General features: G+C 42.6%; 1 protein-coding gene across 2 annotated transcripts in view; it reads right to left on the reverse strand.

Annotated features, from left to right (window-relative positions):
* Positions 1–15,468, reverse strand: part of C9H9orf85 (chromosome 9 C9orf85 homolog) — a 139,829-nt gene that overhangs the window by 44,101 nt on the left and 80,260 nt on the right. The window lies entirely within an intron of this gene.

Below are 15,468 nucleotides of genomic sequence, written 5' to 3' on the forward strand. Positions count from 1 at the left end.
GTCCTGGGATCAAGCATCACATCAGGCTCTGTGCTCAGCGGGGAGCCTCCTTCCCCCTCTCTCTCTGCCTGCCTTTCTGCCCGCTTGTGATCTCTCTCTGTCAAATAAATAAAATCTTTAAAAACAAAAACAAAAAACCAGACGCACGGTGAGAGCCTACAAGGGTTTTCAGTTGCATTTTCCAAATGGCTGATGATGTTGAAAGTCTTTTCCTGTGTTTATTTACCATCCAAATATCCTCTTCAGTGAAATGTATCTTCATGTCCTCTGCTCATTTTTAAGAAGATTTTTAAGTAATCTCTCTACCCAGTGTGGGGCTTGAACTTAATACCCTGAGATCAAGAGTCACATGCTCCATCGACTGAGCCAGCCAGGTGTCCCCACCTTTGCCCATTTTCCAACTGGACTGTTTGAACACATACTTGTAAAAAGTTTATGGATTTATACTGGAAATGCAAGTTTATTTTGTAAGCATGAGGGAAGTACAGGAGGGCTATTTGACCATATGGTAGCTGTTTAAATGCAGATGCAGGAGACAGAATGAGGATGATACTAAGACAAATACTTAGGAAATAATGTCAAGTGTAAACACACAAGGGAGGAAGGAAGAGGGGAAAGGAGGAGGGGAGGGAGGGTCTGTGGACAAAGAAAGAGCGGAAACAAAGCAAGGGCAAAGAGATCCAGACAGAACAGGAAGAACAGAGAAGGGGGAGAAGCAAGAGATACAGTGGCTTCAAGGCTAAGAACACTCTAGAACAAGGGCTTGTATCAAGGGTAGAAAGCAACCCCAAGACAAATGGGCAAGATTGTCCATAAAGAAGTTTTTTGGGGGAGCCTGGCTGGTTCAGTCAGAAGAAAATGCAACTCTTGATCTTGGGGTCACGATATGAAGCTCTACACTGGCTGTAGGAATTACTTAAATAAACAAAACTTAAAAAAAAAAAAAAGGTGGGCACCTGGGTGGCTCAGTGGGTTAAGCCGCTGCCTTCAGCTCGGGTCATGATCTCAGGGTCCTGGGATCGAGTCCCACATCGGGCTCTCTGCTCAGCAGGGAGCCTGCTTCCTCATCTCTCTCTCTCTGCCTGCCTCTCTGCTACTTGTGATCTCTCTCTGTCAAATAAATAAATAAAATCTTTAAAAAAAAAAAAAAAGGTTTTGGTATTATAAAATTGAATTGTAACCTGCAAAGTGATGAAGATTTTGACTTCCTTTAAACTAAATCTAAGCTGACTGCTAGTGGAGGGGGTGAAAGAGGATTGGGAGTAAAGGGAAATAATCTTTAAGGTTTTATTTAGTTATTTATTTACGAGCTAGAGCAAGGGGAGGAGCAGAGGGAGAGGGAGAAAAACTCAAGCAGATTTAGCACTGAGCATGGAGCCTGACGACGCAGGGCTGGATCTTACAACCCCAAGATCATGGCCCGGCTGACATCAAGAGTTGGTAGATCGACTAACTGGGCCACCAGGCATCCCACGATATGATCTGACAAAGCTCTTTTTTTTTTTTTTTTTAAGATTTTATTTATTTATTTGACAGACAGAGATCACAAGTAGGCAGAGAGGCAGGTGGAGAGAGAGGAGGAAGCAGGCTCCCTGCCAAGCAGAGAGCCGGATGCGGGGCTCGATCCCAGGACTCTGAGATCATGACCTGAGCCAAAGGCACAGGCTTTAACCCACTGAGCCCCCCAGGCGCCCCCTGACAAAGCCCTTGGCAAACTCTTTCATCTGTAGATTGGGGAATCAAATCATCTGCCCCTCCTATCTCTTGGGGGCTATATCCCATAAAACACTTAACTAGAAAATACTTTTGCACCTGAAAGGTCTTACAAATAAACATTGTGATTGCTGATATGATTATGATTCTGTGTTCTTCACATTACAGTTAAATTCAAATACTTTATGAATGAAACTGTAACGTCCGAAAGTGTGTAAGACCACGGAGAACGAGGTGGGGTGAGGGACACAAGGCAGGCTCGAGTCAATGACCTGGGAGCCCGTCAGTGAGAGCCGCCTCCCAACCTCTTTCTTCCTGTCACGGCAGTGAGAGGAAGCCTGGGATCATCCAGCAGCGGGCGGGATGGGAAATTCCGGAGGTGGTTTCTCCTATTCCACGTTCTCTTCTCAAAAAGAACTCTGCTCTTCTCAAAGCCACCACCCTGATCAGAAACCTTATCAAGGGACGCCTGGGTGGCTCAGTTGGTTGGACAACTGCCTTTGGCTCAGGTCATGATCCTGGAGTCCCCGGATCGAGTCCCGCATCCGGCTCCCAGTTCCATGGGGAGTCTGCTTCTCCCTCTGACCTTCTCGCTCATGCTCTTTCTCACTGTCTCTCTCTCAAATAAATTTAAAAAAAAAAAAAAAAAAAAAAAAAGAAACCTTATCAGTACATTCCGGAATTTCTGCGTCAGCCTCTAACTCAGCAGACCATCGATGTTTCCCCTAAACTGCTCTTCCTGATTTCACCATCGCAGTCAATGACAAGGTTATCCTTTTGGTGTAAACCGTTTCAGTTTCCAAACTTTGGAAGGCAGCTATGCTCACCACTATACCACCAACGCAGTTTCCAAACTTTGAAGTCATTCCTGAATCTCCCTACTCATGTCCAGGACCACAATGTGACATCATGGGCCCTGGGCACTTTTCCTTTGTGGGTCTCTTTCTCCATCGAAAAAAAAAAATAGGGGTGTCTGGGTGGCTCAGATGGTTAGGCATCTGTCTTCAGCTCAGGTCATGATCCCAGGGTCCTGGGATCAAGCCGCACATCAGGCTCCCTGCTCAGCGGGAAGCCTGCCTCTCCCTCTCTCACTCTCTGTCAAATAAATAAATAAATAAGTAAATGAATATCTTATTAAAAACAAAAACATAGAGTATCATATTAGTTTCAGGTATACAATACAGCAATTCAACACTTCCATATATCATCCTGTGCTCATGTTGTTTTAATTCTTTTTTTCTTGTTTTATACAAATGTCCATACCAGAGACGCAGTGTTGGCTTCTGCTGTGGGGAGGTGGGGCCCTTGGCAGTGATGGCAGCCACGTGAGGGCAAGTTCAACCTGCTCAGTTTATACCTCGTTCTGTCACTGCCACTCTGGTGCCTTTGTATATAGGTAGGCTCATTGAGAACACATCAGAGTAACTGAAGAAAGAAACCAACTGGTATTGGTGGGCCAGGTTATCTTGCCAACTCATCTATTAAGAGCATCCTCTGTCATGTATACTCTGTGTCTGTTCTGAACCATCTCTTAACATACTTCTCCTTCATTGCCTTCAACATACCAGTTTTCCCCAAGTCTCTAACAAGCTGGACGACCTGTTTCCTACTATTTATGGATCATTTGAGATCTGAACAGTCTCTTCTTTCACACCAAGTGACAACCAGATGTACTGTTCAAAGTTCGGCCACAGGTAGGATTTCCCTTCCCTGTGATCTTTCAGGGCCCCCCTTGGATGAAGCTGTATGCCAGACGCTACAGATGCCAGCATATGAGAAGATCCCACCGTATACCAGGCCCAGACTCCTTCATCACGTGGTCAGGGAAATCTTCCCCTGGAGCCACGTAAATGAGTGAGGAAGGGCAGTGAAACGGGGGACCAGGCAGTGCGGGAGGCTGAGTCATCCGCTTGGCAGTTCACTTGACCCTTAGGTCTGCATGGGACTGACTGCATAGCCCTTCTTTCCATTTATAAAGGAAGGCTGCTGCACACACACGGTTTTATGGTTCAGGGAAGGCTCCCACCTATGTTGGGTAGTTGGGTCACACACATATATGATGGCCCATGGTAAGACTTTCAGATTCTACCAAGCCACAGGACAAGCCAGAGCTGCTTTCTAATGGGAATAATTGCCAGCAGGTCATGAGTTTCCCACTGGGGCTTGCCAGAAGCTCCATAAAACATTCTATTGATCACAGATATGTTAGCTCTCATGGGGTCTGCTGAGCCACAAGGCTCAAGTCAGGCAATTTACAACACAGCCTGCACCTGCTTCAGAAGGCTTTCTTGCTCTGAACCCTACTGAAAACTATCAGCTTCCCAGCTCACTAGGTAAATGAGCTGGTACGTCATGCTCAAGTGGGGCATCTGTTGCTTCCAAAATCCAGAGAACTGGGGCGCCTGGGTGGCTCAGTGGGTTAAGCCGCTGCCTTCGGCTCAGGTCATGATCTCAGGGTCCTGGGATCGAGTCCCGCATCGGGCTCTCTGCTCAGCAGGGAGCCTGCTTCCCTCTCTCTGCCTGCCTCTCCGTCTACTTGTGATTTCTCTCTGTCGAGTAAAGAAATAAAATCTTTAAAAAAAAAAAAAAAAAAAAGCCTCTGCCTTCGGCTCAGGTCATGATCCCAGGGTCCTGGGATCGAGCCCCACATCAAGCTCTCTGCTCAGCCAGGAGCCTGCTTCCCTCTCTCTCTCTCTGCCTGCCTCTCTGTCTGCTTATGATCTCCGTCTGTCAAATAAAAAAATAATAATAATTTAAAAATTAAAAAAAAAATCCAGAGAACCACCATACATTATGCCTTTTGTAGTGGTAAATGCAATGCAGCAACTTGTCTCTCACTTTAAAGAGACCTGCCTCAGACCACTGCACTCGTCAAAACATCACACCTGCTGCAGGCCCCTGAATTTTCACAGACTTTACCTCCTACCTCCTGGCATAAATGTGACTTACTAAGGCATGTAGGATACTTGCTATTTCCTGTTCCCCAGTTCCAATTAGCATCATGTCATCATTGCAGTGGATCAGAAGGATGCTACAGAGACTATCAAGATGATCAAAGTCCAGGTTGGCTCAGTGGGTTGGGCCCCTGCCTTTGGCTCAGGTCGTCGTGATCCCGGGACCCTGGGATAGAGCCCCACGTCAGGCTCTCTGCTCAGCGAGGAGAGTGCTTCCCCCTTTCTCTCTGCCTGACTCTCTGCCTACTTGTGATCTCTCTCTCTGTCAAATAAATAAATAAAATCTTAAAAAGAAAAAAAAAAAAGGATGATCAAAGTCCCTTTGGGCTCTTTTACAACACACAGCAGGAGAGATCACCAGGCACAGAGGCAAATCAGTAAAGGCATATTGTTGCCCAGCCTTGCAAAGGAAACAGCTTCAAAATGCTTCTCATTGTTAATGATGAGGATGGGAAGAAAAAGCATTTGCCGGGACAATAGCTATAAATGGACACATAGAGCTCTACGGATTTGTTTTGGTAATGATACTGCAGCCAGGCCACGGTTATGATTAGCATGACTATCTGTCTAAATTTGCAATAATATCTAATCATCTCCATAACCCACCTGTCTTTCATACTAGCCAAAGCAGCACGTGGAATCGGGCTGTGACAGAATCATACCACTGCAGCTTTCAAGTGTTGGATGGTGGCACCAACCTCCAGAATTCCTCCAGGGACAGGGAATTGCTCTTGGCTTACTGTCTTAAAGGGGAGAGTTTTCACTTGACTTTTTCTATAATAGTAACCACAGTGTCCTCTGCAGTGTGACTATAGAAGATATGCTCTTTTCCCCCAAAGGCTTCTACCCAGGCTTTCTGATTACCCACTTAAGTTGGAAACTCACAGTTTCATTTCTCCTTTATCCTTCATACACACTCTGGGACTGTCAAAAAGAGCCAGGTGGCTCCATGATCTATATACTCATTATTACCACCATGATGGCTGAATGCCACAACTACTTGATCTGTCCTCCTCCTGTGCTTTATCTCATGCCCACATGGCGATAATCTGAATAATCATAATGCTGTATATACCAGGGATTATGTGTCCCATTTTCCACTGGCAAATAAGTCTATGCTCTTCAAATAGATTGGCAACCCCAACTCAGAATCCCATTCTAAATGTCTGTTTTCTGGGGCCACTTGTGATACCAATTTTTATGTCAGTCAAGATTCCAGACAGAAAAAGATGACACGCAAGAATTGGGTAGTTTAGGGGTACCTGGCCAGCTCAGTCCATAGAGTATGTGACTCTTGATCTCGGGGTCATGAATTCAAACCCCACACTGGGTACAGAGTTCATGGGGAGGAAGGGAGGGAGGGAGGAAGGGAAAGGAAAGGAAAGGAAGGGAATGAAGGAAAGGAAAGGAAGGGGAGGGAAGGGAAGGGAGGGAGGGAGGAAGGGAGGGAGGAAGGGAAGAGAAGGAAGGGAGGGAGGGAGGGAGGAAAAGGAAGGAAGAAAGAAAGAAAAAGAAAAGAAAGAAGTTGTTAGTTTAAGAGTGTTTTAAAAAGGGGTACTTGGGTGGCTCTGTTGGTTGGGTGTCTGCCTTCGGCTCAGGTCATGATCCCAGATCCCTGCTCAGCATCAGGGTCCCTGCTCAGCAGGGATCCTGCTTCTCCCTCTCCCTCTGCCTCACCCCTCCACTTGTGCTTTCTTTCCTCTTTCTCTCAAATACATAAATAAAATCTTAAATAAATAAATGAAATAAAAAGAGACTATCTACAAGGAACTGAGTAGGGTATAGGGGATCTACAAAGCATGGTACAGTACCCTAAGGCTAGAAAGAACATGACATCATTACCACCTCTAGACTTGAAGGAGCATTAAGAATGTCCTCCAGGAACTGGAAGAAAGAAAGGTCTGTATGTAGAGAATCATCAGACTATCTATCTCTACTTGTCCTCAGCCTGCCCATGGTGACCCCACAGGAAGGGAGCCACGGGAATAATCTGGACTCTTCTTTCAGGGATTCCCATTACACGACTCCCACTGGAAACCAAAAGACAAGGACTCCCACAGATGTAACCACACAGTCAGCCTCTCAGGATGGAGAGTGAATCTAGAGGGACAGATGGAATATGCCCTATGGCTTTAAAATATTAACTCGTGTGTATTTACGTTGGGTCCCCCCCACATAGATTGTAAACCTCTTGGGGCAGAGGTTTACATGCCTTATCCTTCCATGGGTCCTCCCACAGCACCTGAGACAGTTTGGCATGACCGAATGAATGAAAGTACTTCAGTGTTGAATAGCCATGTCCTAACATGTCCCTAGACCAAACTACAAAGCACGATTTTAAAAAATTATGTGAAGGAAAAAAAAAATCTGCCCTAGGTATCGTACCCAATTCCAAAGTGACTGGTACACAGGGAACAGAGCACAGCATTACAAAATGACTAGATGAGGCGAAAGAAACTCTGCCAACATTCAATATATTCCCAGCTGAACAAAGATTTCAGCTCTCCTTGAATGATTTCATAGGTAGGCGTCAGCCAGTCCAGCCCCCGCTTTTGAAGAGCAGGGCATCAGATGAAATCAGATCACCCAGCTTGTGGCTTTCAAGTAATAGCTGAGTAACGGATAGTAATTTCTCATCTATTAAGCTAAGGCTCTCTTTCCAGTGAGTTTTTGTGCATTCTGCTAAGTGACTCTGATTTTCATTTCCCCAACACATTTTTCTTCCCTGAATGCCCTTCCTATATGTCTTGTTTTGACAGTTAATGGCTTAGTACAATTTGCAAGGATTTGTTTTCTCAGCTACAGATTGATTCTTTTTATCTCACTTCAATTTGCTGGGAAACATTTGACCTCCTATCAGAGATAGGAGAGGTGTAGAGGTCTTTTTCTGCAGATAATAGGCAAGAGGCAATTTTATTACACTGTATCACAGAATTTGAAGAGTAAGGAAGAGAGAGCAGAGGGTTGCCATTAGAAAATCAATTACCCAAGTGTATTGCTGCAGAATGTGTGCCTGGACACACGCAAGTTTAAATATAGAGAGCATGTCACCTTCTCAATTTGGGGCCATAGAAATTGATACACACATTTTAACTTAGTATCAACACAATGTTCATCTCTCATGACCACAGGTGGCACAGTAAAATAATATACTACTGAGTGATACTGGGCTAGAATGACAATTATTCCCCATGAGGACTACATTTCAATTTTTCTAAGTCTTCATTATTGAGGAATAACATACATAAAGTACAATCTTAAGAGTACAGTTTAATATACATATATGTGCATATATGCACATAACTCTCACCAGATCAAGGTTCCCTTCTACTCATTTTTATTTTTATTTTTATTTTTTTTAAGTAATTTTATTTTTTTTTCAAAGATTTTATTTATTTATTTGACAGACAAAGATCTCAAGCAGGCAGAGAAGCAGACAGAGAGAGAGGAGGAAGCAGGCTCCCTGCTAAGCAGAGAGCCCGATGCGGGGCTCAATCCCAGGACCCTGGGACCATGACCTGAGCTGAAGGCAGAGGCTTTAACCCACTGAGCCACCCAGGCACCCCCCCCCCCCCGTCTACTCATTTTCAGTCCTACCTTGAAGGGTATCCACTATTCTGACCTCTATCAACACAGATTAACTTTGCCTGCTTTTTTTTTTTTTTTACATTTAAATGGAATCATATGGTATTTCTATTTTGTATCCAGTTTGTTTTTTGCTCACTGCTGTGAGACTCAGCAGTATCGCTGTGTGTATCACTAGATTATTTATTTTCTCTGCTGAGGGATATTCTATTGTATGTAAACACCACAACTTACTTATTCATTCTATAGCTGATGGGTATTTCATTCCTTTGGATAAAACTGAACAAACTGCAAGTAAATATTTAACAAACTGTACTCAGATATAAATTACAGAATAATCTCTTACAGAAATTAAGAGACATACTTTCATCTTCTATGCATATCCAGTGGTAGTTTTGAAAATGCCTTCCTTTCTCTATGAGAGCAACACCTAGTGGCCTAAGAAGGCTATAGTTCTGGATGTGTGCATTTAGATTTGGAAACAGTGCCTTTTAGTTGTGTTTTTTGTTTTTTGTTTTTTAAGATTTTATTTATTTGACAGAGAGATCACAATTAGGCAGAGAGGCACAGTGCCTTTTAGTTTTAACAAACCTCTGATAGCATCTAGATGTCCGTTAAAACCACATAACATCTGGGCCCCACTAGAAATCATTTAAATCAGAATCTCTGAAGATTAGAGCCCAGGGCTGGTAAATTATAAAAGCTGTCTCGGCGATTTTAACGTGCAGGCGCTGAGAACTCCAATCTAGACCAGTTTTTGCTGAACATCGTAATCCCCTGGAGGGCTTGTTCAAACACAGATTGCCTGACCCCACCCCGAGTCTATTTCAGTGTATCAGGGTGGTGCTGCAAAATTTGCATCTCTATCTAGTTCCCAGGTGATGCTGATGCCGCCAGTCCTGGGACCACATGATGAAAACCAATAATCTAAACCAACTCTGTTATTTCACAGAAGAAGAAAGGTCAGGCTGGGCATTTGAAGTAATTTGCCGGAGTTGTAGAGCCAGTTAGGGACAAAGTTATAATTAGAATGGAGCCTCACAGTCACTTTTCCTCTCATCTGATAGAGGTATAATTGGGTATCTCTGAATGTTACATCATCTGAAGCTATGTTAAAGGACAGGCTATTTCCCTCCGATGAAAAACAAAATAGGGAGATGTTTAAGGACTGGATGAGAGTAACTCTTTTCCATAAACCTATCCACAAGAACCTAGGCATTCCGAGGAAGTGGGCAGATCACACAGTACAGGCCAGCAGGGATGGGAAACAGAGTCGGCTTGAACTCTGATCCTTGCTCAGGAAAGGATGGATCTGTCCGTTCACTCCTTCCCTCCTTCAACGTCCCCCTAAAGGCTGAGCTGCTTCAACCCAGATGGGCCATGTGGTCCCGAGTCACCAGGTCAGAAGTCAGGAAACCTCTTGGCCAATAGTTTGTCCTCCCACATCTCTCTCAGAGCACAAGATTAATGCATCTTGCTGAGTTTCTCCGTGGCTCCTAAGTCTTGCCTATATTTGCTCCTTACTAAACAATGTTTCCAAATATGGCCGGCTCATCACCCCACCCCCCCCAGGTTTAGACAGCTCTATGCCTAAGGATCCATGGCCCCATGCTGTTGAGAGGGGTGAGCCCATTCTCCCAGCTTTGCTAAACACGCTGTAATGACACAATGCACCCACAGCTTGGACATTGGCCTGCTGAGCCATTCTGGGCCACCCTCCTGGCTCCAGGAACTATCTCAACATGGCAGGAGAGCTTTGTCTAAAGCACTAGAAGATCAATATTTTAAATACACATCACAGGTGATTCTAATGTAAGCCAGGTCAGGAGACCACTGCCCAATATCATATTATTGAGTAAACATTAATCTTAGTTGCTGTTGTTGGGGGGGGGTTAATGGCATTATACAGCAATCTTCATTGTGTCTACACTTTTGGGCAGTGGAAGAAGTATTTTCAACTCAAGATTCAAGCAGGAATGGGGATGCCTAGCTGGCTCAGTCGGTAGAGCACATTGGGCATAGAGTTTACTTAAAATATAAACAAACAAACAAAATCTTAAAAAAAAGATTCAAGCAGGAACGAATTCATGCTGCTGAATGAGAAGAGAGAAAAGAAACTGCATCAGCCAGAGCGTACAGGTATAAGGCAACTGCATGTAAGATAGTAAAAAATGTGTTCTATAGAAAATAACTGACGCAGCCTCATTTTTTAATAAAAAATTTAAAAATTTTAAAAAGTAAAGATGCAAAGACTCTGATGACAGTATGCCCACCACAGGAGAAAACAAGAAATTCCTAACATAAAATTTCACACTATCTTACCTATTGAGGCAATGTGTTGGACACATGCTCTCTACATGTGTCCCAAATCTAAAATTTTACTCCAAGAAAACAGTGTGCTCTAAGACATTCATAAATGGCATAGCATGTAGCTGGGAGAGGTAACAGATAGTCTGTCACACTTCAGGACTCCAAACCTCCATGGCTACCAGAGGGACCATTATGTCGGCACACTATTAATTACTTAATGGGAAGACTATTTTTTAAGTGAGGTATATTTATCATATAATATTATATATATCAATAAAATAAGCCACAGATGGGCAGAATAGTACTCCTAAATTATGTCTAATAAAGGATTTATATATAAAAGATATACAAAGAAATCTTACAACCGAATAATAAGAAAACAACCCAATTTTTTTTTGTAGGCTCCACACCCAATGTGGGGCTTAAACTCACAACCTTGAGATCAAGAGTCACATGCTCTGCTGACTGAGCCGGCCAGGTGGCCTAACCTGATTTTAAAAATAGGCAAAATAGGGGTACTTGGCTAGTTCAGTCAGTAGGGCATATGTCTCTTCATCTTGGGGTCTTTGAATTCAAGTCCCACACTGGATGGAGAGATTACTTTAAAAAAAAAAGATAATTAAAAAAATTTTTTAAAACAGGCAAAACATCTGAATAAATAGTTCATGAAAGACTATATACAACTGCCAGATAAGCACATGAAAACACATTGAGTCAATACCATTAGTAATTAGAAACACAAAAATTAAAACGACTGTTAAGACTCTACACCCACTACAATGGTGATAATCAAAATGGACTGACAATCACAAATGTTGGTGAGGATGTGGAACAGTACAGTGGTATGGCTGCCTAGGAAAACAGTTTGGTAGTTTCTCAAAAACTACACATAAATTTACTGTATGATCCAGAAAGCTCTCTCCTAGGTATGTATTTACCCAAGAAAAATGAAAATATGTTCAAGAGAAGACACACAAATGTTCACAACAGAATTATTCGTAATAGCTATAAAGTAGAATTGAATGAGGAAACAAAATTAGTCTGTCCATACAATGGGGTGCTATTCAGCAAAAGGGGAGGGGAAGAAAAAGAATGATTAATTCTTGATACATGTTAAAATATGGTTATATGTCAAAAATGTTATGTTAAATGAAAGAAGCCAGACTACCTATTTCATTATTTCATTTCTATGGAAGGTTCCTAACAGGCAATTTTATAGACACAGAAAGGAGATAGTTGCCTGAAGCTGGGGACGGGAATGGGAAATACTAAGACTGGCCATGACAGATCTTTCTGAGGTGATGGCAACATCCTAAAAAGGGATTGTGTTAATTGCACAATGCCATAAATTTACCAAATCACAAATTTTACACTTAAAATGGGTGAATTTTATGGTATGTAAATTATACCTCAAAAAAAGCATTTAAAAAGTACAGAGACAAAATTATCACTATGTTGTAGAAAAACCTTTCATAGAATTTTACAGAATTTACAGCACAGTGAGGCTGATCATTTTATCAGTGGTTCCCAACCATTCCCAGGCCAAGAATCCCTTTTTTTTTTTTTAAAGATTTTATTTATTTATTTGACAGACAGAGATTACAAGTAGGCAAGAGAGGCAGGCAGGGAGAGAGAGGAGGAAGCAGGCTCGGAGCAGAGAGCCCGATGTGGGGCTCGATCCCAGGACCCTGGGATCATGACCTGAGCCGAAGGCAGAGGCTTTTTAACCCACTGAGCCACCCAGGCGCCCCAAGAATCCCTTTTTAATAGCAAAAACAGTGACAGCCTTATATATCTTAGTTGAACCTTTAGTATAAATCAAGGAAATAAATAATTTCAAGAATATTGTGAATTTGTGAATAATTACATCCACTACATATAAAAATAGTAGATAGATATGCAAGACAGGTTATTATTCAGTCTACGGACAGAGCTAAGTGCACCTATGGATTCATGGGCTTCATGCATAATGGTGGGGTCAGCGACCCCAGAGTTGAAACTTGCTCAAAATCTTTTTGCCATCCAATGCAGCACTAAATAAAAAGAGCAAAAAATACCACTGTAAGTTCAGTTCCATGGTGTGAGTAGTCCTCTCTGCACTCAGTTTACAGCTGGGGAGAACACGATTGACTTTTGGACTATGTGTGGGCAAAAATGGACTTGACAAGTGGCTCACAGGAAAAGAGGAAGGTCGCATGACTGGAAAAATGGTTGGATGCTTGTCCAAACAAAGGAGGGAGCTGTTTTGGGAATTCCTGTTTTGTCTCCATTCTACCCGCCCCTCCACCCCAGGGCCCATTTCAGTTGCAGCCAAGGTGTTCCAACAATTCTACAGCGCAAACTCTGTATTAAATGATCATGGCCCTGCCCAACCCTCCCGCCCCCTGCCCCCAGGGAGCCTCTTTCCTCTGGGATTTTCACTTTCTGTAGGACATCCTCTCAACTTTACTGACAGAAGCCGAGCAGCATGAAGTATTTCTGGAACTACCAATTGAGCACTTCCCATGTACAAATCAATCACTTAATAGGATCTGAAATGTACTGTTTTCATTGCCAAGAAATGGGTTCCAGAGCGTTTCCAAGTTATTTATAAGAACCACTTGTTTGTTTCAGTAAGTCTTGTTTCCGTCACTGCCCACTGGCAGCCGCTTACACCGCACCTGCCCCGTTCAGCTGGTGGCCACAAGTGTTGCAAAGGCAAGAAACATAGGAGAAACTTCTTTTGAAACAGTGTGTAACTGTTCAGTTGCGCTTCCAAATGGTATGTTCAGTATGCTTTTGGGTGACGCATAAGAAATACAATATTCTTCCTGTGTTACCAGATGTTCTGGGCACGCTGTGGGACATTTTTTTTTTTTCCAGAAAAACAACTGGACCTCTCACTTTGGAATACTTCACCAGAACACATACTGAGTATACTATGTAAAAGTGTAAATAACATGGTTTAAAGGTCAGTTTGTGTTTCCTGATTTTGCGGACATGCTGTAATATCCTCTGCTAAGGGACGTCACTTTCGTCCTTTAGGAGACCATCTTTCCGAACCTCGCCTGGTCCTAGCAATTTCCTCAGGGCCCATTCATTTCCTATATTGGTCATTTAGGTCGCTGTTCCTCATGTTACCATGATTTTTCAAGGAAAAAACTCTTTTACAGATTAAAGAAAATATATTCCACAAATAATTTTGTGACTAGATTAAAATAAAAAGTGGAATAATAAATATGGTCATACTCAATTACACAAAAACCTGTATTTGTAATGTAAACAGGCAAATTTATAATTTAAATAAAAGTTCAGGATAATGGGGGCACCGGGGTGGCTCAGTGAGTTAAGCCTCTGCCTTCGGCTCAGGTCATGATCTCAGGGTCCTGGGTTGAGGCCCGCATGGGGCTCTCTGCTCAGAGAGCAGAGAAGCCTGCTTCCCTCTCTCTTTGCCTGCCTCTCTGCCTACCTGTGATCTCTCAGTCAAAAAAAAAAAAAAAAAGTTCAGGGTAATAGAATATGCTTTTCTAATTAACTTTCTCTTCTTAATTCATTATGTAGTTTTAAAATAGAAATTTTTTGATCAATTGATTACTAAAGTTTCTGAGTTTCTCTGTGTATGCTATTTTTTTTTAAATTTTATTTATTTGTCATAGAGAAAGAAGCGAGAGCAAGCACAGGCAGACAGAATGGCAGGCAGAGGCAGAGGGAGAAGCAGGCTCCCTGCCAAGCAAGGAGCCCGATGTGGGACTCGATCCCAGGACACTGGGATCATGACCTGAGCCGAAGGCAGCTGCTTAACCAACTGAGCCACCCAGGCGTCCCTCTGTGTATGCTATTAATTACAGTTAGCATTGTGCCATTACTAAGTTTTAAACAAAGGAAAGAAAGGCAGTTTGTAAAGTTGTTATTGTCAGAAATATTGTTCCTAAAGCTTTTTTATTGCACGCACATCTGTGTATGTTGTCACTGAAGGGTCTACCCCTAACAAGGACTAAAAATAGCCAACAGCAGTTCTGACATTTCTTGTACAAATGCTTTCATTGAAAGGGTCTGCTTCTCCTCTTTCAATGTTAATAGAATTTTATATCTATATTTTTTTTTTCGTAACCCGAGAATTTTCAGTGTGCCCACTTCTCACCCCAACAGATTCTCTTAGGGTAATTTGAAAAAAAATCTCAAAACCAAACTTTATAATATAGTATCTATAAACATCAAGAATGGAACACCTTCTATAGCCAAGAGCTTCACAGATACTATATTTAACACTTTCAGAAATCTTATACTGTATAAGTCACGATCCTCATTTTACAAATAGGAAAGGTACACACGAGGTAACTTCACAAAAGTAAGGAAACTGGTCCAAGGTCACGCCGTAAGTAAGAGGCTGGGTTAGGATGTAAACATCCTTCTGCCTCCAAGTCACTCCACCTCCTACTTGCCTGAATTAAGATTTATGTTGCTTTATTTCAAGGCAAGCTTTTGAAAACAGTATACTGTCAAGTGCTTTTAATTTAAAGTTATAATTATTTTCAAATTGGTAACATTTTGGGCGCCTGGGTGGCTCAGTGGGTTAAGCCGCTGCCTTCAGCTTAGGTTATGATCTCAGGGTCCTGGGATCGAGTCCCACATCGGGCTCTCTGCTCAGCGGGGAGCCTGTTTCCTCCTCTCTCTCTGCCTGCCTCTCTGCCTACTTGTGATCTCTCTCTGTCAAATAAATAAAATCTTAAAAAAAAAATTGGTAACATTTACATACAATAAACTAAGCAAATCCTGTGTTGAATTTGTATTTATTTCTTTTTTAAAGATTTTATTTATTTATTTGAGAGCGAGAGAGAGAGAGAATGAGCAGGAGGAGGGCAGAGGGAGAAGGACAAGCAGGCTTTACACAGTACAGGGAGCCCAATGCAAGGGCTCTGTCCCTGAA

This window comes from Neovison vison, chromosome 9 (assembly GCF_020171115.1).
Source record: "Neovison vison isolate M4711 chromosome 9, ASM_NN_V1, whole genome shotgun sequence".
Classification (NCBI taxonomy): domain Eukaryota; kingdom Metazoa; phylum Chordata; class Mammalia; order Carnivora; family Mustelidae; genus Neogale; species Neogale vison.